Raw genomic sequence first — 27,696 nt, 5'->3', positions numbered from 1 at the left:
TGTTACGCAGGTATGTAGTTACATCATTACATCCAAATGACTATTATTAGCTAACAACAGCCACATCTAATGCATGTGTTATGCAGGTATGTAGTTACATCATTACATCCAAATGACTATTATTAGCTAACAACTAATGCATGTGTTACGCAGGTATGTAGTTACATCATTACATCCAAATGACTATTATTAGCTAACAACAGCCACATGTAATGCATGTGTTACGCAGGTATGTAGTTACATCATTACATCCAAATGACTATTATTAGCTAACAACTAATGCATGTGTTACGCAGGTATGTAGTTACATCATTACATCCAAATGACTATTATTAGCTAACAACTAATGCATGTGTTACACAGGTATGTAGTTACATCATTACATCCAAATGACTATTATTAGCTAACAACTAATGCATGTGTTACGCAGGTATGTAGTTACATCATTACATCCAAATGACTATTATTAGCTAACAACTAATGCATGTGTTACACAGGTATGTAGTTACATCATTGCATCCAAATGACTATTATTAGCTAACAACTAATGCATGTGTTACACAGGTATGTAGTTACATCATTACATCCAAATGACTATTATTAGCTAACAACAGCCACATGTAATGCATGTGTTACACAGGTATGTAGTTACATCATTACATCCAAATGACTATTATTAGCTAACAACAGCCACATGTAATGCATGTGTTATGCAGGTATGTAGTTACATCATTACATCCAAATGACTATTATTAGCTAACAACTAATGCATGTGTTACGCAGGGATGTAGTTACATCATTACATCCAAATGACTATTATTAGCTAACAACAGCCACATGTAATACATGTGTTACGCAGGTATGTAGTTACATCATTACATCCAAATGACTATTATTAGCTAACAACTAATGCATGTGTTACGCAGGTATGTAGTTACATCATTACATCCAAATGACTATTATTAGCTAACAACTAATGCATGTGTTACGCAGGTATGTAGTTACATCATTACATCCAAATGACTATTATTAGCTAACAACAGCCACATCTAATGCATGTGTTACGCAGGTATGTAGTTACATCATTACATCCAAATGACTATTATTAGCTAACAACAGCCACATGTAATGCATGTGTTACGCAGGTATGTAGTTACATCATTACATCCAAATGACTATTATTAGCTAACAACAGCCACATGTAATGCATGTGTTACGCAGGTATGTAGTTACATCATTACATCCAAATGACTATTATTAGCTAACAACAGCCACATGTAATGCATGTGTTACGCAGGTATGTAGTTACATCATTACATCCAAATGACTATTATTAGCTAACAACAGCCACATCTAATGCATGTGTTACGCAGGTATGTAGTTACATCATTACATCCAAATGACTATTATTAGCTAACAACTAATGCATGTGTTACGCAGGTATGTAGTTACATCATTACATCCAAATGACTATTATTAGCTAACAACTAATGCATGTGTTACGCAGGTATGTAGTTACATCATTACATCCAAATGACTATTATTAGCTAACAACAGCCACATGTAATGCATGTGTTACGCAGGTATGTAGTTACATCATTACATCCAGATGACTATTATTAGCTAACAACAGCCACATCTAATGCATGTGTTACGCAGGTATGTAGTTACATCATTACATCCAAATGACTATTATTAGCTAACAACAGCCACATGTAATGCATGTGTTACGCAGGTATGTAGTTACATCATTACATCCAAATGACTATTATTAGCTAACAACAGCCACATGTAATGCATGTGTTACGCAGGTATGTAGTTACATCATTACATCCAAATGACTATTATTAGCTAACAACAGCCACATGTAATGCATGTGTTACGCAGGTATGTAGTTACATCATTACATCCAAATGACTATTATTAACTAACAACAGCCACATGTAATGCATGTGTTACGCAGGTATGTAGTTACATCATTACATCCAAATGACTATTATTAGCTAACAACAGCCACATGTAATGCATGTGTTACGCAGGTATGTAGTTACATCATTACATCCAAATGACTATTATTAGCTAACAACAGCCACATCTAATGCATGTGTTACGCAGGTATGTAGTTACATCATTACATCCAAATGACTATTATTAGCTAACAACAGCCACATGTAATGCATGTGTTACGCAGGTATGTAGTTACATCATTACATCCAAATGACTATTATTAGCTAACAGCCACATGTAATGCATGTGTTACGCAGGCATGTAGTTACATCATTACATCCAAATGACTATTATTAGCTAACAACAGCCACATCTAATGCATGTGTTACGCAGGTATGTAGTTACATCATTACATCCAAATGACTATTATTAGCTAACAACAGCCACATGTAATGCATGTGTTACGCAGGTATGTAGTTACATCATTACATCCAAATGACTATTATTAGCTAACAACTAATGCATGTGTTACGCAGGTATGTAGTTACATCATTACATCCAAATGACTATTATTAGCTAACAACTAATGCATGTGTTACGCAGGTATGTAGTTACATCATTACATCCAAATGACTATTATTAGCTAACAACTAATGCATGTGTTACGCAGGTATGTAGTTACATCATTACATCCAAATGACTATTATTAGCTAACAACAGCCACATCTAATGCATGTGTTATGCAGGTATGTAGTTACATCATTACATCCAAATGACTATTATTAGCTAACAACAGCCACATCTAATGCATGTGTTATGCAGGTATGTAGTTACATCATTACATCCAAATGACTATTATTAGCTAACAACAGCCACATCTAATGCATGTGTTATGCAGGTATGTAGTTACATCATTACATCCAAATGACTATTATTAGCTAACAACTAATGCATGTGTTACGCAGGTATGTAGTTACATCATTACATCCAAATGACTATTATTAGCTAACAACAGCCACATGTAATGCATGTGTTACGCAGGTATGTAGTTACATCATTACATCCAAATGACTATTATTAGCTAACAACTAATGCATGTGTTACGCAGGTATGTAGTTACATCATTACATCCAAATGACTATTATTAGCTAACAACTAATGCATGTGTTACACAGGTATGTAGTTACATCATTACATCCAAATGACTATTATTAGCTAACAACTAATGCATGTGTTACGCAGGTATGTAGTTACATCATTACATCCAAATGACTATTATTAGCTAACAACTAATGCATGTGTTACACAGGTATGTAGTTACATCATTGCATCCAAATGACTATTATTAGCTAACAACTAATGCATGTGTTACACAGGTATGTAGTTACATCATTACATCCAAATGACTATTATTAGCTAACAACAGCCACATGTAATGCATGTGTTACACAGGTATGTAGTTACATCATTACATCCAAATGACTATTATTAGCTAACAACAGCCACATGTAATGCATGTGTTATGCAGGTATGTAGTTACATCATTACATCCAAATGACTATTATTAGCTAACAACTAATGCATGTGTTACGCAGGGATGTAGTTACATCATTACATCCAAATGACTATTATTAGCTAACAACAGCCACATGTAATACATGTGTTACGCAGGTATGTAGTTACATCATTACATCCAAATGACTATTATTAGCTAACAACTAATGCATGTGTTACGCAGGTATGTAGTTACATCATTACATCCAAATGACTATTATTAGCTAACAACTAATGCATGTGTTACGCAGGTATGTAGTTACATCATTACATCCAAATGACTATTATTAGCTAACAACTAATGCATGTGTTACGCAGGTATGTAGTTACATCATTACATCCAAATGACTATTATTAGCTAACAACTAATGCATGTGTTACGCAGGTATGTAGTTACATCATTACATCCAAATGACTATTATTAGCTAACAACTAATGCATGTGTTACGCAGGTATGTAGTTACATCATTACATCCAAATGACTATTATTAGCTAACAACAGCCACATGTAATGCATGTGTTACGCAGGTATGTAGTTACATCATTACATCCAAATGACTATTATTAGCTAACAACAGCCACATCTAATGCATGTGTTACGCAGGTATGTAGTTACATCATTACATCCAAATGACTATTATTAGCTAACAACTAATGCATGTGTTACGCAGGTATGTAGTTACATCATTACATCCAAATGACTATTATTAGCTAACAACTAATGCATGTGTTACGCAGGTATGTAGTTACATCATTACATCCAAATGACTATTATTAGCTAACAACAGCCACATGTAATGCATGTGTTACGCAGGTATGTAGTTACATCATTACATCCAAATGACTATTATTAGCTAACAACAGCCACATCTAATGCATGTGTTACGCAGGTATGTAGTTACATCATTACATCCAAATGACTATTATTAGCTAACAACAGCCACATGTAATGCATGTGTTACGCAGGTATGTAGTTACATCATTACATCCAAATGACTATTATTAGCTAACAACAGCCACATGTAATGCATGTGTTACGCAGGTATGTAGTTACATCATTACATCCAAATGACTATTATTAGCTAACAACAGCCACATCTAATGCATGTGTTACGCAGGTATGTAGTTACATCATTACATCCAAATGACTATTATTAGCTAACAACAGCCACATCTAATGCATGTGTTACGCAGGTATGTAGTTACATCATTACATCCAAATGACTATTTTTAGCTAACAACAGCCACATGTAATGCATGTGTTACGCAGGTATGTAGTTACATCATTACATCCAAATGACTATTATTAGCTAACAACAGCCACATGTAATGCATGTGTTACGCAGGTATGTAGTTACATCATTACATCCAAATGACTATTATTAGCTAACAACTAATGCATGTGTTACGCAGGTATGTAGTTACATCATTACATCCAAATGACTATTATTAGCTAACAACTAATGCATGTGTTACGCAGGTATGTAGTTACATCATTACATCCAAATGACTATTATTAGCTAACAACAGCCACATGTAATGCATGTGTTACGCAGGTATGTAGTTACATCATTACATCCAAATGACTATTATTAGCTAACAACAGCCACATCTAATGCATGTGTTACGCAGGTATGTAGTTACATCATTACATCCAAATGACTATTATTAGCTAACAACAGCCACATGTAATGCATGTGTTACGCAGGTATGTAGTTACATCATTACATCCAAATGACTATTTTTAGCTAACAACAGCCACATGTAATGCATGTGTTACGCAGGTATGTAGTTACATCATTACATCCAAATGACTATTATTAGCTAACAACAGCCACATGTAATGCATGTGTTACGCAGGTATGTAGTTACATCATTACATCCAAATGACTATTATTAGCTAAGAACTAATGCATGTGTTACGCAGGTATGTAGTTACATCATTACATCCAAATGACTATTATTAGCTAACAACTAATGCATGTGTTACGCAGGTATGTAGTTACATCATTACATCCAAATGACTATTATTAGCTAACAACAGCCACATGTAATGCATGTGTTACGCAGGTATGTAGTTACATCATTACATCCAAATGACTATTTTTAGCTAACAACAGCCACATGTAATGCATGTGTTACGCAGGTATGTAGTTACATCATTACATCCAAATGACTATTATTAGCTAACAACAGCCACATGTAATGCATGTGTTACGCAGGTATGTAGTTACATCATTACATCCAAATGACTATTATTAGCTAACAACTAATGCATGTGTTACGCAGGTATGTAGTTACATCATTACATCCAAATGACTATTATTAGCTAACAACTAATGCATGTGTTACGCAGGTATGTAGTTACATCATTACATCCAAATGACTATTATTAGCTAACAACTAATGCATGTGTTACGCAGGTATGTAGTTACATCATTACATCCAAATGACTATTATTAGCTAACAACTAATGCATGTGTTACGCAGGTATGTAGTTACATCATTACATCCAAATGACTATTATTAGCTAACAACTAATGCATGTGTTACGCAGGTATGTAGTTACATCATTACATCCAAATGACTATTATTAGCTAACAACTAATGCATGTGTTACGCAGGTATGTAGTTACATCATTACATCCAAATGACTATTATTAGCTAACAACAGCCACATCTAATGCATGTGTTACGCAGGTATGTAGTTACATCATTACATCCAAATGACTATTATTAGCTAACAACTAATGCATGTGTTACGCAGGTATGTAGTTACATCATTACATCCAAATGACTATTATTAGCTAACAACTAATGCATGTGTTACGCAGGTATGTAGTTACATCATTACATCCAAATGACTATTATTAGCTAACAACTAATGCATGTGTTACGCAGGTATGTAGTTACATCATTACATCCAAATGACTATTATTAGCTAACAACTAATGCATGTGTTACGCAGGTATGTAGTTACATCATTACATCCAAATGACTATTATTAGCTAACAACTAATGCATGTGTTACGCAGGTATGTAGTTACATCATTACATCCAAATGACTATTATTAGCTAACAACAGCCACATCTAATGCATGTGTTACGCAGGTATGTAGTTACATCATTACATCCAAATGACTATTATTAGCTAACAACTAATGCATGTGTTACGCAGGTATGTAGTTACATCATTACATCCAAATGACTATTATTAGCTAACAACTAATGCATGTGTTACGCAGGTATGTAGTTACATCATTACATCCAAATGACTATTATTAGCTAACAACAGCCACATGTAATGCATGTGTTACGCAGGTATGTAGTTACATCATTACATCCAAATGACTATTATTAGCTAACAACAGCCACATCTAATGCATGTGTTACGCAGGTATGTAGTTACATCATTACATCCAAATGACTATTATTAGCTAACAACAGCCACATGTAATGCATGTGTTACGCAGGTATGTAGTTACATCATTACATCCAAATGACTATTTTTAGCTAACAACAGCCACATGTAATGCATGTGTTACGCAGGTATGTAGTTACATCATTACATCCAAATGACTATTATTAGCTAACAACAGCCACATGTAATGCATGTGTTACGCAGGTATGTAGTTACATCATTACATCCAAATGACTATTATTAGCTAACAACTAATGGATGTGTTACGCAGGTATGTAGTTACATCATTACATCCAAATGACTATTATTAGCTAACAACTAATGCATGTGTTACGCAGGTATGTAGTTACATCATTACATCCAAATGACTATTATTAGCTAACAACTAATGCTTGTGTTACGCAGGTATGTAGTTACATCATTACATCCAAATGACTATTATTAGCTAACAACAGCCACATGTAATGCATGTGTTACGCAGGTATGTAGTTACATCATTACATCCAAATGACTATTATTAGCTAACAACTAATGCATGTGTTACGCAGGTATGTAGTTACATCATTACATACAAATGACTATTATTAGCTAACAACTAATGCATGTGTTACGCAGGTATGTAGTTACATCATTACATCCAAATGACTATTATTAGCTAACAACTAATGCATTTGTTACGCAGGTATGTAGTTACATCATTACATCCAAATGACTATTATTAGCTAACAACTAATGCATGTGTTACGCAGGTATGTAGTTACATCATTACATCCAAATGACTATTATTAGCTAACAACTAATGCATGTGTTACGCAGGTATGTAGTTACATCATTACATCCAAATGACTATTATTAGCTAACAACAGCCACTTCTAATGCATGTGTTACGCAGGTATGTAGTTACATCATTACATCCAAATGACTATTATTAGCTAACAACTAATGCATGTGTTACGCAGGTATGTAGTTACATCATTACATCCAAATGACTATTATTAGCTAACAACTAATGCATGTGTTACGCAGGTATGTAGTTACATCATTACATCCAAATGACTATTATTAGCTAACAACTAATGCATGTGTTACGCAGGTATGTAGTTACATCATTACATCCAAATGACTATTATTAGCTAACAACTAATGCATGTGTTACGCAGGTATGTAGTTACATCATTACATCCAAATGACTATTATTAGCTAACAACAGCCACATCTAATGCATGTGTTACGCAGGTATGTAGTTACATCATTACATCCAAATGACTATTATTAGCTAACAACTAATGCATGTGTTACGCAGGTATGTAGTTACATCATTACATCCAAATGACTATTATTAGCTAACAACTAATGCATGTGTTACGCAGGTATGTAGTTACATCATTACATCCAAATGACTATTATTAGCTAACAACAGCCACATGTAATGCATGTGTTACGCAGGTATGTAGTTACATCATTACATCCAAATGACTATTATTAGCTAACAACAGCCACATCTAATGCATGTGTTACGCAGGTATGTAGTTACATCATTACATCCAAATGACTATTATTAGCTAACAACAGCCACATGTAATGCATGTGTTACGCAGGTATGTAGTTACATCATTACATCCAAATGACTATTTTTAGCTAACAACAGCCACATGTAATGCATGTGTTACGCAGGTATGTAGTTACATCATTACATCCAAATGACTATTATTAGCTAACAACAGCCACATGTAATGCATGTGTTACGCAGGTATGTAGTTACATCATTACATCCAAATGACTATTATTAGCTAACAACTAATGCATGTGTTACGCAGGTATGTAGTTACATCATTACATCCAAATGACTATTATTAGCTAACAACTAATGCATGTGTTACGCAGGTATGTAGTTACATCATTACATCCAAATGACTATTATTAGCTAACAACAGCCACATGTAATGCATGTGTTACGCAGGTATGTAGTTACATCATTACATCCAAATGACTATTATTAGCTAACAACTAATGCATGTGTTACGCAGGTATGTAGTTACATCATTACATCCAAATGACTATTATTAGCTAACAACTAATGCATGTGTTACGCAGGTATGTAGTTACATCATTACATCCAAATGACTATTATTAGCTAACAACTAATGCATGTGTTACGCAGGTATGTAGTTACATCATTACATCCAAATGACTATTATTAGCTAACAACTAATGCATGTGTTACGCAGGTATGTAGTTACATCATTACATCCAAATGACTATTATTAGCTAACAACTAATGCATGTGTTACGCAGGTATGTAGTTACATCATTACATCCAAATGACTATTATTAGCTAACAACAGCCACTTCTAATGCATGTGTTACGCAGGTATGTAGTTACATCATTACATCCAAATGACTATTATTAGCTAACAACTAATGCATGTGTTACGCAGGTATGTAGTTACATCATTACATCCAAATGACTATTATTAGCTAACAACTAATGCATGTGTTACGCAGGTATGTAGTTACATCATTACATCCAAATGACTATTATTAGCTAACAACTAATGCATGTGTTACGCAGGTATGTAGTTACATCATTACATCCAAATGACTATTATTAGCTAACAACTAATGCATGTGTTACGCAGGTATGTAGTTACATCATTACATCCAAATGACTATTATTAGCTAACAACTAATGCATGTGTTACGCAGGTATGTAGTTACATCATTACGTCCTAGAAGCTGAAAGAAGGAGGGATATGCTGTGTGAAATCAATTGGAAAGTTAGCGCCCTCTAGACATCTGTGTAAATGTTGCAAACAGCCCCTTTAAGGCCTTTGCAAATGTTCCAGTCTGAAGTGAGACCTTAACTCAGGGGTAGGGAACCTATGGCTCGCGAGCCAGATGTGGCTCTTTTGATGACTGCATCTGGCTCTCAGATAAATCCGAGCTGACGTTGCTTAAAACGATAAGTAATGAATAATTCCACTTGTAATCAAAGTGTTAAAAATAATGTTAAAAATATAAAACATTCTCATGCATTTTAATCCATCCGTTTTCTACCTGTTCAAAAAGTTGCGTTAATGGTAAGAAATTATTTATTTATTTTTGGTTAGTGTGGGGCTTGCCCTCCTGGGGGTTCTTCGGAGCACCAAGCACCGACATGAGAGCCTGTTTCAGGGTTACAATATTGTTTTATTCTTCAATAAGTCTCTCAGTTGCTTTCCAGCAATTGTATTTCCAGCCCCAACCCCGTCTCTCCTCCTGGCTGCTGCTTATAACAGAGCGACAGGTGATTAGATAACAAGGCCCAGGTGAGCCATCTACGCACCTGTCGCTGATTTCGAAGCCGGTACTGGCACATCCCAGTTCGCTGCAAGCCCGCATGCCACGCCCCCTCCACAGTTAGCTTCAGAATAACAATGTTATTACAAAAAATAAGAAACCTATTATACTCTAGAAATGTTGGTCTTACTTAAAAATGCACGTGTTTTGTTGTGTTCAGTGTTAAAAAAAATGATATGGCTCTTACGGAAATATATTTTAAAATATTTGGCTTTTTGACTCTCTCAGCCAAAAAGGTTCCCGACCCCTGCGTTAACGAGATGAAGGAATTGTGCTGACAAACTGCTCAGCACAGACTTTAGACATCTAGTGGGTAACTCATCAAGGTGTGTATGTTAATGTTAGATATGTGCCGTCTCCAAGCAGAAGAACATCTTTCACCTTGGCTCTTGTTCGCTTTCTGCTGACTTCACCCATTTTAGACTTTTCTTTCTGTTTGGGATCGTCAGTCACATTTGGCACTTCTGCCTTGCATGGGTTAGATTCCAAGCCAGTGTTGGATCAGGAAGTAAAAACTAAAGCTGAAACAATTCATGTGAATGAATCGCTGTGGCCAAACTACTAAAAGTGGGAGGAGAGGAAAAGTGTGAGGCTGAATCTTCTGGTGGCAAAGCATCCAGGAAAAGGAAAGTGAAATGTGAAATCCGACACGGTAAAGCCAAACATTGACTGGACGCTTGTTTCAAGCCACTTAAAGGCCTACTGAAAGCCACTACTAGCCACCACACAGTCTGATAGTTTATATATCAATGATGAAATATTAACATTGCAACACATGCCAATACGGCCGCTTTAGTTTAATAAATTGCAATTTTAAATTTCCCGTGAAGTATCCTGTTGAAAACGTTGCGGTATGATGGCGCGTATGATGAGGCGTGCGCGTGACGTCACGGATTGTAGCGGACATTTTGTTCCAGCCCTGATCCCAGCTATAAGTCGTCTGCTTTAATCGCATAATTACACAGTATTCTGGACATCTGTGTTGCTGAATCTTTTGCAATTTTTTCAACTCAATCAATCAATCAATGTTTATTTATATAGCCCCAAATCACAAATGTCTCAAAGGACTGCACAAATCATTACGACTACAACATCCTCGGAAGAACCCACAAAAGGGCAAGGAAAACTCACACCCAGTGGGCAGGGAGAATTCACATCCAGTGGGACGCCAGTGACAATGCTGACTATGAGAAACCTTGGAGAGGACCTCAGATGTGGGCAACCCCCCCCCCTCTAGGGGACCGAAAGCAATGGATGTCGAGCGGGTCTAACATGATACTGTGAAAGTTCAATCCATAGTGGCTCCAAGACAGCAGTGAGAGTCCCGTCCACAGGAAACCATCTCAAGCGGATCAGCAGCGTAGAGATGTCCCCAACCGATACAGGCGAGCGGTCCATCCTGGGTCCCGACGAGCGGTCCATCCTGGGTCTCGACTCTGGACAGTCAGTACTTCATCCATGGTCATCGGACCGGACCCCCTCCACAAGGGAGGGGGGGACATAGGAGAAAGAAAAGAAGCGGCAGATCAACTGGTCTAAAAAGGAGGTCTATTTAAAGGCTAGAGTATACAGATGAGTTTTAAGATGAGACTTAAATGCTTCTACTAAGGTAGCATCTCGAACTGTTACCGGGAGGGCATTCCAGAGTACTGGAGCCCGAACGGAAAACGCTCTATAGCCCGCAGACTTTTTTTGAGCTCTAGGAATCACTAATAAGCCGGAGTCTTTTGAACGCAGATTTCTTGCAAGGACGTACGGTACAATACAATCGGCAAGATAGGATGGAGCTAGACCGTGTAGTATTTTATACGTAAGTAGTAAAACCTTAAAGTCACATCTTAAGTGCACAGGAAGCCAGTGCAGGTGAGCCAGTATAGGTATATATGTATGTATATATGTATATAAAGGTATATACAGTATAGGTATATATGTATGTATATATGTATATAAAGGTATATACAGTATAGGTATATATGTATGTATATATGTATATAAAAGGTATATACAGTACAGGCGTAATATGATCAAACTTTCTTGTTCTTGTCAAAAGTCTAGCAGCCGCATTTTGTACCAACTGTAATCTTTTATTGCTAGACATGGGGAGACCCGAAAATAATACGTTACAGTAATCGAGACGAGACGTAACAAAACGCATGGATAATGATCTCGGCGTCTTTAGTGGACAAAATGGAGCGAATTTTAGCGATATTACGGAGATGAAAGAAGGCCGTTTGAGTAACGCTTTTAATGTGTGCCTCAAAGGAGAGAGTTGGGTCGAAGATAATACCCAGATTTTTTACAGAGTCACCTTGTTTTATTATTTGGTTGTCAAATGTTAAAGTTGTATTATTAAATAGAGGTCGGTGTCTAGCAGGACCGATAATCAGCATTTCCGTTTTTTTGGCGTTGAGTTGCAAAAAGTTAGCGGACATCCATTGTTTAATTTCATTAAGACACGCCTCCAGCTGACTACAATCCGGCGTGTTGGTCAGCTTTAGGGGCATGTAGAGTTGGGTGTCATCAGCATAACAGTGAAAGCTAACACCGTATTTGCGTATGATGTCACCTAGCGGCAGCATGTAGATGCTGAAGAGTGCAGGGCCAAGGACCGAACCCTGGGGAACTCCACACGTTACCTTAACATAGTCCGAGGTCACACTGTTATAGGAGACGCACTGCATCCTATCAGTAAGATAAGAGTTAAACCATGACAGGGCTGAGTCTGACATACCAATTCGTATTTTGATACGCTCTAATAAAATATTATGGACGTCTCCATAATATATATGGAGACGTCAAAGAAGAAAGATGTAGGTGGGAAGCGGTGTATTGCGGCTGCCTTTAGCAAGACAAACACAGCCGGTGTTTCCTTGTTTACTTTCCCGAAAGATGACGGTAAAGCTTTACTATGGAACAGAGCGGTCAAGCGAACACGGTTCCCTAACACATGTCAAACGGCAGGTTTCGGTGAGAAAATTGTGGTAATAAGTTGGCTCTTACTGTAGACATGAGCGGAGAGCATGCGTCGTTCCTCCTGCACCTGTCAAAGAGGCAGCTGCGGACTCTCTTGCCTCCTCCGACCGGCCGCCCCCGAACGTGGGATGCTTCCACCGTGGAGGAGGGGGAAAAAAAGCTCAGCCTGGCCCTAACGGCTGCCTTCGCTTCGCCTTGTCGGGAAACGTGGCTTCCCTCAGAGACACTGGCGGTCACCACACCCGTGGCCACACCCCTCCAACTTTCAGGTACCATATAATCTCACTAAAACACTAGTAACGCTCTCAACTGCTCAGCGGAATCTCAGAGAGCTGAAAGATTTTGATAATTTACACACAATTTTTCTAACAGTAACACAATAAGCAGATAAGGGATTTTCCAGAATTATCCTAGTAAATGTGTCTAATAACATCTGAACCGCTCCCACTGCCGTCGCCTTTTTTTTCTTTTTTTTCCTAGTCCTTCACTCTAACTTTCCTCATCCACAAATCTTTCATCCTCGCTCAAATTAATGGGGAAATCGTCGCTTTCTCGGTCTGAATCACTCTAGCTGCTGGTGGCCATGATTGTAAACAATGTTCAGATGTGAGGAGCTCCACAACCCGTGACGTCACGCGCACATCGTCTGCTACTTCCGGTACAGGCAAGGCTTTTTTATTAGCGACCAATAGTTGCAAACTTTATCGTGGATGTTCTCTACTAAATCCTTTCAGCAAAAATATGGCAATATGGCGCAATGATGAAGTATGACACATAGAATGGACCTGCTATCCCCCTTTAAATAAGAACATCTCATTTCAGTAGGCCTTTAAGAGCAGGGACCATCATGAAAGATAAGGATGGTACATTTCTACATGATAAGATCTGCTACTGTCCTGGGTTCAAATCCAGGCTCGGGATCTTTCTGTGTGGAGTTTGCATGTTCTCCCCGTGAATGCGTGGGTTCCCTCCGGGTACTCCGGCTTCCTCCCACTTCCAAAGACATGCACCTGGGGATAGGTTGATTGGCAACACTAAATGGTCCCTAGTGTGTGAATGTGAGTGTGAATGTTGTCTGTCTGTCTGTGTTGGCCCTGCAATGAGGTGGCGACTTGTCCAGGGTGTAGCCCGCCTTCCGCCCGATTGTAGCTGAGATAGGCGCCGGCGCCCCCCGCGACCCCGAAAGGGAATAAGCGGTAGAAAATGGATGGATGGAAGATCTGCTGCTATGAATATTACTGAGTTACCTGTTACATCTCAGGACAACAGGTGTGTACTTGTGGTTTAAAGACTACTTTACACGCTATGTCAACCTTTTCCAGCGTGTCTTTACAGTAGCAAAATGTATGTTTGAGGACTATATCAGACAACATGGGTTGCCAGAGTGTAGTCACACAGACCAGGTAGGCAATTGGAGTCAGACCTTGTAAAACACTTTGGAAAACCTTGCTGGAATAGTTACCTCTACTGCCCCCCAGTGGCCGTTAGAAAGGATGCACACATTTTGTGTTGAAGTCCTTAAAGCTGTCTTTCACTTTTTGTCTTGTCCTTTGTGTCCCAGATGAAGTCGTGAGTGGCTCGGGGGAGGATAGGCGGGACATTAGCTCGGAAACATTCTTCTTTTCTTTTTCACAAGAACTTTGCTGACAAAGTGCAAGTGTTTGTGGGCGTTACTGTACATGTTGGTATTGATCACACCACCCAGTAAATTCAAGGAACGTTTTCAAAATCATTAAATGATTTTAGACTTTCATTTTGTGAACAATATACACATATATTAATATAAACATATGGAGGAGTCAGATAGGGGTGGTTAGGGCATCTGGTCAGGATGCCACCTGAACGCATAGGGAGGTGTTTAGGACACGTCTGACCGGTAGGAGGCCACCAGGAAGACCCAAGACACCTTGGGAACGCCTCGGGATCCAGGAGCTGGACGAAGTGGCTGGGGAGAGCGAAGTGTGGGTTTCCCTGCTTAGGCTGCTGCCCCCGCGACCCGACCTCAGATAAGCGGAAGAAGACGGATGGATGGATGAATAAACATATATGAATACAACAATGTAAGACATAGTAGCAATGTTGTGTATTTACTGGCGTAGTCCTCTAGAGGTCACTGATGTGTGCTCCTTTCCAGAGTCGTGTGGAGAGAGAGTTTGGCCAACCCGGGTTTGGAGTCAGTGTCTAACAAGGCGCCCTCTAGTCACCTGAGGGGATTTGACCAACTATTACATCTCATGCTCTTCGTATGTACCTATCTTTAATGTTTATAGTACACAATGAATCATATTTAGCTGTGAAATGTGTGTTTTTTATGATGTTAGACGATCTCTGATTACATCACTTGTCCATGCCAGCTAACTTTCATTTGTTGTCATCTGCCTCCATCTAGTGGACGTTTGTTGTACTGTTACTTATAGAATTTACCGGTAAATAGTAGACATCTCATCTGTCACTGGTATTTAGTCATTATAACAATACATACAGTGGTGTGTGACAAAGTTAAACTTAGATTTAAGTCACATGGAATACTTAATAATCTGTGGTCTGTGATATGACATTATTAAGTTCATTTAATTCATGCATTTACAATGTTTGTGTCCTACAGTTTCACCCTTTCAATTGTCAATCAACCTGGCCTCCATCAGTCAACCTGGTGTTCAGAGGGAATTAAAAAAAGGGAATAAGCGGTAGGAAATGGATGGACAAGGTGTATCGCCACAATTTTAACCACTTTTGTCATTGCAATGAATGACGCACGGGGGCGCCACTAACTCCCATCGCATCATTTATTTTTTAAATGATGATATTTTTTAAACCAAATACTTACTGAAACCTAACAAAAAATATATTTTACCTTTTCAGAAATAAATGAATTATTATAAAATAGTAAAAAAAAAAATCGTTTTGTTTTCCATTTAAGGCTGCTAGATACATCTTTAAGGTGTGCGATTTCATAAAGAACAACGTATTTTTTAATGTTTGTTTTGTATGTAATGGTTTATGATGACATTGTTATTGAAGTACAGATGACACCAAAGAACGCGACCACCAAAAGGGGAATAAGCGGTAGAAAATGGATCGATGGAAGGACTAAAGAAGCATGGTAAGTAAGTGTGGCAAAACAAGTTAACGGAAGTGACGTCTGGTACGCGCATGCGTGGACCGATGGGGTGATAACGCAAGATGGCGTCTGACGGAGAAGGCCTAAAGGCGGGCATTATATTTCTGTATTCTTACATATATGTTGTTTCATAGAGTACACACGGTTAATAATTGTTTGTAGCCGGATACATTAGTCTGAGTTTACTTCTCCTGTTTGATAGCTTCACTTAAGGTAGCTTGCAGCTAGTTTAGCTGGCTAGTTAGCTTAGCTTGTTAGCTGCGAACAAAGAGACGAGGAAGTTATTTAAACATCGCTAAGTAGGGAACTAATGTGAGTGTAAAGTGTTGTGATTGTGGGAAAATGTGCCAAAGAAGGATAGCAAAGTACGAGGAGGAACTTTGGCCAAGAAAAGAGGAGGACGAGCGACAACATCAACTACTGGATGTTTATTATAAGAAACATCATCAAGTTGTGTTACACAGAACAGCTTTGTTTACTTCTTACTCTCACATCTTTACTAACTTTATATTTGATTACAAACATTATTCTTAAATATATTGTGGATGACAAGTTTGATTGTCTTGTGAGGATGATGTAAATACAGTCGTGGTCAAAAGTTTACATACACTTGTAAAGAACATCATGTCATGGCCATTTGCAATCATTTCTACAACCCTTATTTTGTGTGATGTAGTGATTGGAGCACATACTTGTTGCTCACTAAAAACATTCATGAAGTTTGCTTCTTTTATGAATTTATTATGGCTCTACTGAACATGTGAGCAAATGTGCTGGGTCAAAAGTATAAATACAGCAATGTTATATGCAGTATATATACAGCAATATTATTATATATACAGCAATGTTATATGCAGTATATATACAGCAATATTATTATAAATACAGCAATGTTATATGCAGTATATATACAGCAATATTATTATAAATACAGCAATGTTATATGCAGTATATATACAGCAATATTATTATATATACAGCAATGTTATATGCAGTATATATACAGCAATATTATTATATATACAGCAATGTTATATGCAGTATATATACAGCAATATTATTATAAATACAGCAATGTTATATGCAGTATATATACAGCAATATTATTATAAATACAGCAATGTTATATGCAGTATATATACAGCAATATTATTATATATACAGCAATGTTATATGCAGTATATATACAGCAATATTATTATATATACAGCAATGTTATATGCAGTATATATACAGCAATATTATTATAAATACAGCAATGTTATATGCAGTATATATACAGCAATATTATTATAAATACAGCAATGTTATATGCAGTATATATACAGCAATATTATTATATATACAGCAATGTTATATGCAGTATATATACAGCAATATTATTATATATACAGCAATGTTATATGCAGTATATATACAGCAATATTATTATAAATACAGCAATGTTATATGCAGTATATATACAGCAATATTATTATAAATACAGCAATGTTATATGCAGTATATATACAGCAATATTATTATATATACAGCAATGTTATATGCAGTATATATACAGCAATATTATTATATATACAGCAATGTTAGTATACAAACAGCAATGACGGTGGGCATGGTGTTCCTGGGATTAAAGCCCTCACCTTTTTTTCCTCCAACCATATTGCTGGGTGTTGTGGCCAAACAGCTCATTTTATGTTTCATCTGACATCACATGGACAAAGGTAAAACTTTCTGGAGTAAAGTTCTGTGGTCAGATGTAACAAAAAATTATCTGTTTGGCCACAATACCCAGGAATATGTTTGGAGGAGAAAAGGTGAGGCCTGTAATCCCAGGAACACCATACCTACAGTCAAACATGGTGGTGGTATTATTGTGCTTTAAATGGGACAATGAAAAAGGAGTATTAGTTCCAAATTCTTCAGGACAAGCTAAAATCATCAGGGGGGAGGTTGGGTCTCGGGCGCAGTTGGGTGTTCCAACAGGACAATGACCCCAAGCACACCTCAAAAAACGTAAAGGAATGGTTAGAATTAAGGTTTTGGAATGGCCTTCCCAAAGTCCAGACTTAAATGTGTGGACAATGCTGAAGAAGCAAGTCTATGTCAGAAAACCAACACATTTAGCTGACTTGCACCAATTTTGTCAAAAGTGGTCAAAAATTCAGGCAGAAGCTTGTGGATGGCGACCAAAAGTGCTTTGTTGCAGTGAAACTTGCCAAAGGACATGTAAGCAAATATTAACATTGCTGTATGTACACTTTTGACCCAGCACATTTGCTCACATGTACAGTAGAGCCATAATAAATTCATAAAAGAAGCAAACTTCATGAATGTTTTTAGTGAGCAACAAGTATGTGCTCCAATCACTACATCACAAATAAATAAGAGTTGTAGAAATGATTGCAAACTGAAGTCAGCCATGACATGATGTTACTTGTAACCCCATGGTTGTCCTTGTTCTGTCAAATTTAACTACCCGTGAACATGAGTTACCTATGCCAGTCCATTTGTAGAATAAACTTAAATCGATGCTTGTGCATATTCAGTAAAAAAATAAAACATACATTTAAGCTGCAATAAAAATATACATTAAGACGCTTCTACACATTATTTTAAAGGCACAGATAACATCCATCCATACATGTTTTACTACTTGTCCCTTTCAGGGTCGCAAGGGGTGCTGGAGCCTATCTCAGCTACATTCGGGCGAAAGGCGGGGTATAAACTGGACAAGTCGCCACCTCATCACAGAGCCAACACAGATAGACAGACAACATTCACACACTAGGGCCCATTTAGTGTTGCCAATCAACCTATCCCCAGGTGCATGTCTTTGGAGGTGGGAGGAAGCCAGAGTACCCGGAGGGAACCCACGCAGTCACGGGGAGAACATGCAAACTCCACACAGAAAGATCCGAACCCAGGACCTTGGCATTATGAGGCACACATACCAGTGTTTCCATATATAGGATTGGTACCTAACAGAACTACACCTAGAATTGGTTGTCTGTATAATAAAAGCATTCTCAGGCCCCTGCAGTCTACATATAAACTTAAACATCAGTTTTCTCAGGGTGGCGTGGAAGGTGTTTATCCCTAAATGACAAAAAAGCTTGCTGGCACTACTACCCCTGGCCTTTCTGAGCAGGATTCTGAGACACTCATTATATGCAAGCTGGAGTTTGTGCAAGTTCTTTTTCTTGAACCTCACCCAGAGGGGTGCTGTGTACATAGGGGTGCAGTAAGCTCTAAACAAGTACACCTTCGCCTTATCAGAGCAGTAATGACATTTTCTCACCAGCATATTGGCTTTCTTCTCGGTCTAAGCATGTCAGCATCATCCTCCATCTTGTCATTGATGATGCGGCCTAAGTATTTGACATTGTTGCACACAGACAGGGTTTGACCAGACAAATAGAAACCTGGGAAATGAGGATGTTGATCCTCCTTGGTCCTACATATCATTACCATACTCTTTGTGGCTGACTCCAAAGTGTGAGCATATGTTAAGAAGCTGCTGGAACCCTGCACTACTGGGAGATATAATGGCCAAATCATCAGCGTACATCAAGTGGTTGATGAAGGTGTTCCCATCATGCATCCTGTTCTGCATTCTCCCACTGCCTTGACAGGTCATCCATAGACAGGCTAAATAGGCCTGGTGATAGAAGCCCACCCTGCCGTACCCCATTGCCAACTCTAAAGAGAGAGGATAAACTACTCCCCCATTTGACCTGCATGGTCTGCCTGTGGTAGCAATATGCCAGAATATACCCACAACACCCCTGTGCTTCAGATTGCTGAAGAGTTGGAGATGGTTGACTCTGTCAAATGCCTTAGATGCGTCAATAAACCCCACCGACATTGTAGAACCCTGCGTTTTGTATTATTCTTCTGCTTCTTTTAAAGCATAAATACACAAGTCAGTGCTGTACTTGCTCTTCAAGCCAAATTGGATGTCTGCGGTGCAAATAAGATCCCCAACTCTGTATATTAGCACACTTTCCAGCACTTTAGATAGCATGCTGGCCCGGGCGATAGGTTGATAATTGTCCATAGTCCCTACCTTACCAGCCTTGTCTTTAATGACAGCTACTAAAATAAGTGTCAGCATAGCAGCTGGCAGGATGACATGCATTACCAACCTACCAACATATACATACTGCATGTACATAAAACCTAAATGGAGGTGTTTGGATGCTTTTTAAGTTCTTTGTAGGCAGAATAATGCAACTCTAGTAGCCTCTATTGTAAACAGACTTTTGATCGCATTTATTTACTATTTAGAATGCATGAAAAAGAAGAAAAAAAACGTGTGTTCTTGATAGGCGAAACACAAATAAAGTGTGATTCCCTTTTAAATGAAGTGAAGTATATTTACTTAGCGCTTTTCTCTAGTGACTCAGAGTGCTTTACATAGTGAAACCCATGATCTAAGTTCCATTTAAAGCAGTGTGGGTGGCACTGGGAGCAGGTGGGTAATGTACCTTGCTCAAGGACACAACGGCAGTGACTAGGATCAAACCTGCAACCGTTGAGTTGCTGGCACGGCCGCTCTACCAACCGAGCCACGCTGGCCTTAGAATATATTAAATTCAATCCAAATCTCATAAAAATCATAAATACATTCTAGAAATGTCTCAATAATTCCATGAACAATATTTTTATTTTGGAACTTTCTAATGAAACGTGTTTCTATCTACACTTCTGTTAAAATGTAATAATCACTTATTCTTCTCTTTTGTTGACATGTATTAAGTTAATAATGTAATACGTTGTTTGATACTTTAATTGAAGAGATTTTTTGCAGGGTTTCTGTGGATCATTAAAACGCATCAAAAGTCATTCGAGGGACTTTGCCTAAATTAAGGCCCAAAATGGTATTAAAAAGCATTAAATACGATGTCCAGAGGTATTAAAATATTCATGCAATCATAGGCTGCTACCGATACAAATGAATAAAAACCTAATGATTTCATTCTTGCCCTCATCAATAAGTTGCTTCGTCCATATGTTTCCTTCTTGGTCTGTGGATTTTAAACTGGACTAAGAGGTCTCACTCTGTGCATCCCTCTCAGCACCTGAGTATGTTTATTCCACAGTAGACTTACATCAACACAGTCAGCCTCTTGTCACTCATTCACAATCTTTGTTTCGGCTACTTGCAATTCTCCTCCACATGTTTTCCTGTGTGCAGTAGTGTTAGCGACACTCACTTTCATGTTGGAGATGGAAATAGTCATTTTAATACCACACTGTAGTACAGGCCCCCATATAACTGCCCAGGATATGCCTGTTATATGATTCTTTAAAGGGGAACATCATCACAATTTCTGAAGGGTCAACACCAATAAAAATCAGTTCCCAGTGGCTTATTTTATTTTTCGAAGTTTTTCTGAAAATTTTACCCATCACGCCATATCCCGAAAAACGGCTTCAAAGTGCCTGATTTTCACCATCGGTATATCCACCCGTCCATTATCCTGTGACGTCACAGCGTGAAACCACCATAAACAAACATGGCGGATAGCACAAAAAGGTATAGAGATAGTAGCTCAAATTCAGACTCGGGTTTCAGCGGCGTAAGCAATTCAACAGATTACGCATGTATTGAAACGGATGACTGGAGTGTGGAGGCAGGTAGCGAAAATGAAATTGAAGAAGAAACTGAAGCTATTGAGCCATATCACGACAGACAGCGGCACAGGAGGAAGCGCAGACGAATTCGGCGATCGCCTTCTAACCAACGATTGGTATGTGTTTGTTTGGCATTAAATGTGGGTGGAGGGAAAGGTTGGATGCAAATGTAGCTACTAATGTGGCATAATGATGCAATATGTACATACAGCTAGCCTAAATAGCATGTTAGCATTGATTAGCTTGCAGTCTTGCCGTGACCAAATATGTCTGATTAGCACACTCCACATAAGTCAATAACATCAACAAAACTCACCTTTTGTGCATTCATGCACAACGTTATAAGTTTGGTGGACAAAATGAGACAGAAAAAGAAGTGGCATAAATCACGTCTTAGCCAAGACATCCAGGGGGTTTACCTCGCTCATCTGCGGGAAGAGACTGCCGTCAAACCCCGAATAGCTCACGCACTCAGGCAGATTCAGTGATGGTCTATTTTCCAATATTGCAGATATCTTTGACTTTATTGTTGGAAATGCATCTGCTTTGAGTGTCGCAGGATATCCACACATTCTTGCCAGCTCTGTGGTAGCATAGCTGTCGTCGGTAAAGTGTGCGGAACAAACGAGGGACTTTTGCATCTTTTGACCACTGGTGCAACTTGAATCCGTCTGTTGGTGTTGTTACACCCTCCGACAACACACCGACGAGGCATGATGTCTCCAAGGTGCGGGAAAACAGTCGAAAAAACTGAAAATAACAGAGCTGATTTGACTCGGTGCGTGTAATAAGATTGAGAAAATGGCGGATCGCTTCATGTTGTGACGTCACGGGTGAAAGGTCATGGCTCCGACAGGCTATCAATTGAAAGGAGTTTAAATCGCCAAATTCACCCTTTTAGAGTTCCGAAATCGGTTCAAAAAACATATGGTCTTTTTTCTGCACCATCAAGGTATATATTGATGCTTACATAGGTCTGCTGATAATGTTGTCTGCTGATAATGTTGTCTGCTGATAATGTTGTCTGCTGATAATGTTGTCTGCTGATAATGTTCCCCTTTAATGAGCTAAGTGAGACACACTTTTAACACAACACACGAAAGAACACAAATAATGTCTTTGTGTTAGCAGTGTCAGTCCAAAACTTTTTCTATTCCCTCTTTATCTTATTTACTTATTTACCCAACAGATGTCCAGCAGCCTCCTCACATTAAAGAGGAAGAGGAGGATCCACAGCCCCCTCACATCATAGAGGTAGAGGAGGAAGTGTGGATGAGTCAGGAGGGAGAGTGTCCTGTAGGGCAGGAGGAGGCTGATGTCAGCAAGTTTCCACTGACTGTTGTCTCTGTGAAGACTGAAGAGCATGAAGACAAACCACCTGAGTCCTCACAGCTTCATCACAGTCCAAGTAAGCACAACATTTTATTCTCAGGACATTCAATCCATCACAACTGGACTCTTCACTTTGTCTTACAAGACCTTTGTCCTCTCATCCAAGTAGGCTTCATCACTTCATGCTCATACACTTCAAGTCTTGAATATAATCACTGGAATTTAGAGGAGAACTGCACTTTTTGGGGGAATTGTTTCTATCCTTCACAATCATCATAAAAGATGTGACGATGTATATTTATTTTTGAAATCACATTGTAACTTGTAAATGTAAATTAAAGTCCACTTGCAATGAAGCCAATGTCCTGGCCCGGTATTCGGTATTCGGATACAAACAATTATTGAGGATGTTTACTCTATTAAAGGACATATATGTGCACATGTATGCACTGATTAAAAATACAGAACTAGAATGCCAACGTTTAGACATTCTCCATCAAACGTCATCTTGCTTTTTCCTTCTACTTCTTCTTCTTCTTCTTTCTATTTCCAGCAGACTTGTAGTATATCTTAGGTATATTGCTGCCCTCAACAGGCTATCGACAGATTGTCCTCCTTTTGTACTATGTCCCACACTACAGACTTGGACACAAACAGGACTACAAGTAAAAAGCAGCTTTAAAGGCCTACTGAAATGAGATGTTCTTATTTAAAGGGGGATAGCAGGTCCATTCTATCTGTCATACTTCATCATTTCGCCGTATTGCCATATTTTTGCTGAAAGTATTTAGTAGAGAACATCCACGATAAAGTTCACAACTTTTGGTCGCTAATAAAAAAGCCTTGCCTGTACCGGAAGTAGCAGACGATGTGCGCGTGACGTCACGGGTTGTGGAGCTCCTCACATTTGAACATTGTTTACAATCATGGCCACCAGTAGCAAGAGCGATTCGGACCGAGAAAGCGACAATTTCCCCATTAATTTGAGCGAGGATGAAAGATTCGTGGATGAGGAAACTGAGAATGAAGGCCTAGAAAAAAAAAATACGAGGGCAGTGGGAGCGATTCAGATGTTGTTAGACACATTTACTAGGATAATTCTGGAAAATCCCTTATCTGCTTATTGTGTTACTAGTGTTTTAGTGAGATTATATGGTTGTACCTGAAAGTCGGAGGGGTGTGGCCACGGGTGCGGTGACCGCCAGTGTCTCTGAGGCAAAGCGAAGGCAGCCGTTGGGGCCGGCCTGAGATTTTTTTTCTTCCCCCTCCTCCACGGTGGAAGCATCCCACGTTCGGGGGCGGCCGGTCGGAGGAGGCAAGAGAGTCCGCAGCTGCCTCTTTGACAGCTGCACAAGGAATGACGCAAGCTCTCTGCTCATGTCTACAGTAAGAGCAAACTTATTACCACAATTTTCTCACCGAAACCTGCCGTTGGACATGTGGTAGGGAACCGTGTTCGCTTGACCGCTCTGTTCCATAGTAAAGCTTTACCGTCATCTTTCGGGAATGTAAACAAGGAAACACCGGCTGTGTTTGTGTTGCTAAAGGCAGCCGCAATAAACCGCTTCCCACCTACATCTTTCTTCTTTGATGTCTCCATTATTCATTGAACAAATTGCAAAAGATTCAGCAACACAGATGTCCAGAATACTGTGTCATTATGCGATTAAAGCAGACGACTTATAGCTGGGATCGGGGCTGGAACAAAATGTCCGCTACAATCCGTGATGTCACGCGCACTCGTCATCATACCACAACGTTTGCAACAGGACACTTTGCGCGAAATTTAAAATTGCAATTTAGTAAAGTAAAGCGGCCGTATTGTCATGTGTTGCAATGTTAATATTTCATCATTGATATATAAACTATCAGACTGCGTGGTGGGTAGTAGTGGCTTTCAGTAGGCCTTTAAGGAGGTCAAAACAAAATGTATGCATTCTTTCCAACGGCCGCTGGGTGGCAGCAGAGGCTCCATGTATCACCTGAAGAAACATTTGACTTCTGACCTTTCCACATTATTTCTCTCATCTTTACTGCTGGAGTTCAGCTCACTGAGGATGTAAGCTACATTTTGGTATCTTAATTATCTTTAATTATTCATAAACAGGCTTAAAACAAAACATTATTATCATTACTGCCTCATTTGTTTCACTCTCTACTAATTAAAACTATTCTAGCACAAAAACATTCAGGATGTTCATACAAACAATATTACACATCCCCCAAACGTACCATTTTATTATGGTATTCATATAATATTACATTTAATATACACATGGTCATAACAGTGCTGACATTTTAAATTCCCTGTGGGGATTAATAAAGTATTTCTGATTCTGATCATTACATCACTCTCATAAAGCCTTTAAAAATAAATATGTTTTTTACCATAGGTCAGCTTCACAATGTTGGAATATTGACTGCTGATATTAATATTCTTCTATTGTTTAGAATATTACAGTCTACTCTTTTTCTTTGCTCAAATGAACAGGATGAAAATGTCTTTAATTGTCACTACTGAGTGTAATTATGTAGAAAATAATCTTCATTACCGCTTGATTTAACTCTCATTTTATTTTTTCCAGAGAGAACTTAACCATAAAAAGATGGCTGCACATCAATAAACTGTCATTAAACATCAATAAAACTAAATATATCATTTTTGGAGACTGTAAAAATGTAAAACACAAATTATGATGGATAATATTGAAATGAAAAGAGTAAAGGGAATCACATTTTTATGAGTTAATATAGATGATGAAGTAAGCTGGACACTACATGTAAGTCATATAAAGAAAACAAATCAATGGTGTGCAATACTAAATAGAATAAAATACATACTTACAAATATTAACTAGAATTATTGTACCCAACTTTAGTTGAAGCATACATTGTTTATTGCATAAAAGTCTGGGGACATACATATAAAACAATCACACATCAATCATCATATTACACAAAAAGTAATAAAGACAATTAATAGAATGGATTCTAGAGACCCAACAAATGATTCATAAAGTCACACATTTTAAAAGTAAAAGATCTTGTATAAAAGACAACTGTTCAAATGATGTATAAAGTAAATAATAATATGCTTCCAGAAGTGGTCCAGAAGATGTTTCAGATGTGAAGCAGTAAATATGAACTAAGAGGGATTTATGTGTACTCAAAAGCAAAGGTATGAACACATGTAAAACAAATATGTACATCATATAAAGGAGTTCATCTATGGAATTATCTACAATTACAAAATAAAATATGTAACACGTCATTTTTCAAAAAACATATAAAACACTATTATGACTAAGTATAAAGGTAAATTATGGATATTTACACTTAAAATGTTTATTGCATGTAACATATTTTATGTACTGTTTATTCTCACCTTTTCAGTCAAATTGTTGTTTATTTTAAAATACACAAATGTGTATATTAACTCATGTGCTTGACTGACAAAAGCATTAATATAAAATGTTTAATCTATAAATGTAGAATCATATAAACAAGATTGTGTTAGACAAACAACAATGTCACACATGTTATATGTGCTGATGTTGTTAGAAAGTCCAAATGAAAGTCTGGACAGTTTATTTCAAATCCTGCAGTTTCATTTGCTGCTGCTGTTCTCACCAGCACACTTGTGTTTCTTACACTGGTACTTAGAAGACAATCTTTCACCACACACACTGCAACTCAACACTTTCTCTCCTGGGTGTCTTCTCATGTGTACTTTAAGAGTGTTTAGGTGATGAAAGCTTTTGTTGCAGCTCGAACAGGAGTATGGATTTCACCAGAGTGCGATCTCATGTGTGATTTTAATTGCTGTTTTTCTATATAACTTTTACCACATACTGAACAGATAAAAGGTTTTTCTCCAGTGTGTATTCTCATATGTGCTTTGAAACTGTGCTTTTGAGAAAAATCTTTACCGCAGCTTGAACATGAAAAAGTTTTTTTTTCTTCTCCCGTGTGTGTTCTCATGTGTACTTTTAAACTTTGATTTATTGCAAAACTTTTATCACATTCTGAGCAGGAAAATGGTTTTTCTCCTGTGTGTATTCTCATGTGTATTTTCAAATCGTGCCTGTGAGTATAATCTTTACTGCAGTTTGAACATGCAAAAGGTTTTTTTCCTGTGTGTATTCTCATGTGTTTTCAAATGGTGCTTTTGAGTAAAATCTGTACCACAGATTGAACATGAAAAAGGTTTCTCTCCAGTGTGTGTTCTCATGTGTCTTTTCAGACGACAATGGTATTTAAAGGTTTTGTGAGAGTGAGAACAAGTGAAGTGAGTGTTGTCAGTGTGACATGTCTTATCATCTTTAGAGTCTTCATCATCAGTGTCAGGAGAGTGTGACGTTGTGTCCTCACT

The 27,696-nt window shown here is 38.0% G+C and overlaps 1 protein-coding gene and 1 long non-coding RNA gene across 2 annotated transcripts in view; one reads left to right on the top strand and one right to left on the bottom strand.

The window, feature by feature from the left end:
- LOC133546517 (zinc finger protein 510-like) overlaps positions 1-27,696 on the bottom strand; it is a 117,977-nt gene that overhangs the window by 89,970 nt on the left and 311 nt on the right. The window lies entirely within an intron of this gene.
- LOC133546506 (uncharacterized) lies at positions 12,849-20,227 on the top strand. The gene is made up of 3 exons (XR_009805229.1): positions 12,849-15,294; positions 15,369-16,337; positions 19,022-20,227. It is a non-coding gene; the product is annotated as an uncharacterized LOC133546506 (long non-coding RNA).

This window comes from Nerophis ophidion, unplaced genomic scaffold (assembly GCF_033978795.1).
Source record: "Nerophis ophidion isolate RoL-2023_Sa unplaced genomic scaffold, RoL_Noph_v1.0 HiC_scaffold_30, whole genome shotgun sequence".
NCBI lineage: Eukaryota > Metazoa > Chordata > Actinopteri > Syngnathiformes > Syngnathidae > Nerophis > Nerophis ophidion.
Note: the sequence above shows the minus strand (reverse complement) of the source record. Positions and strands in the feature narration are given on the sequence as shown.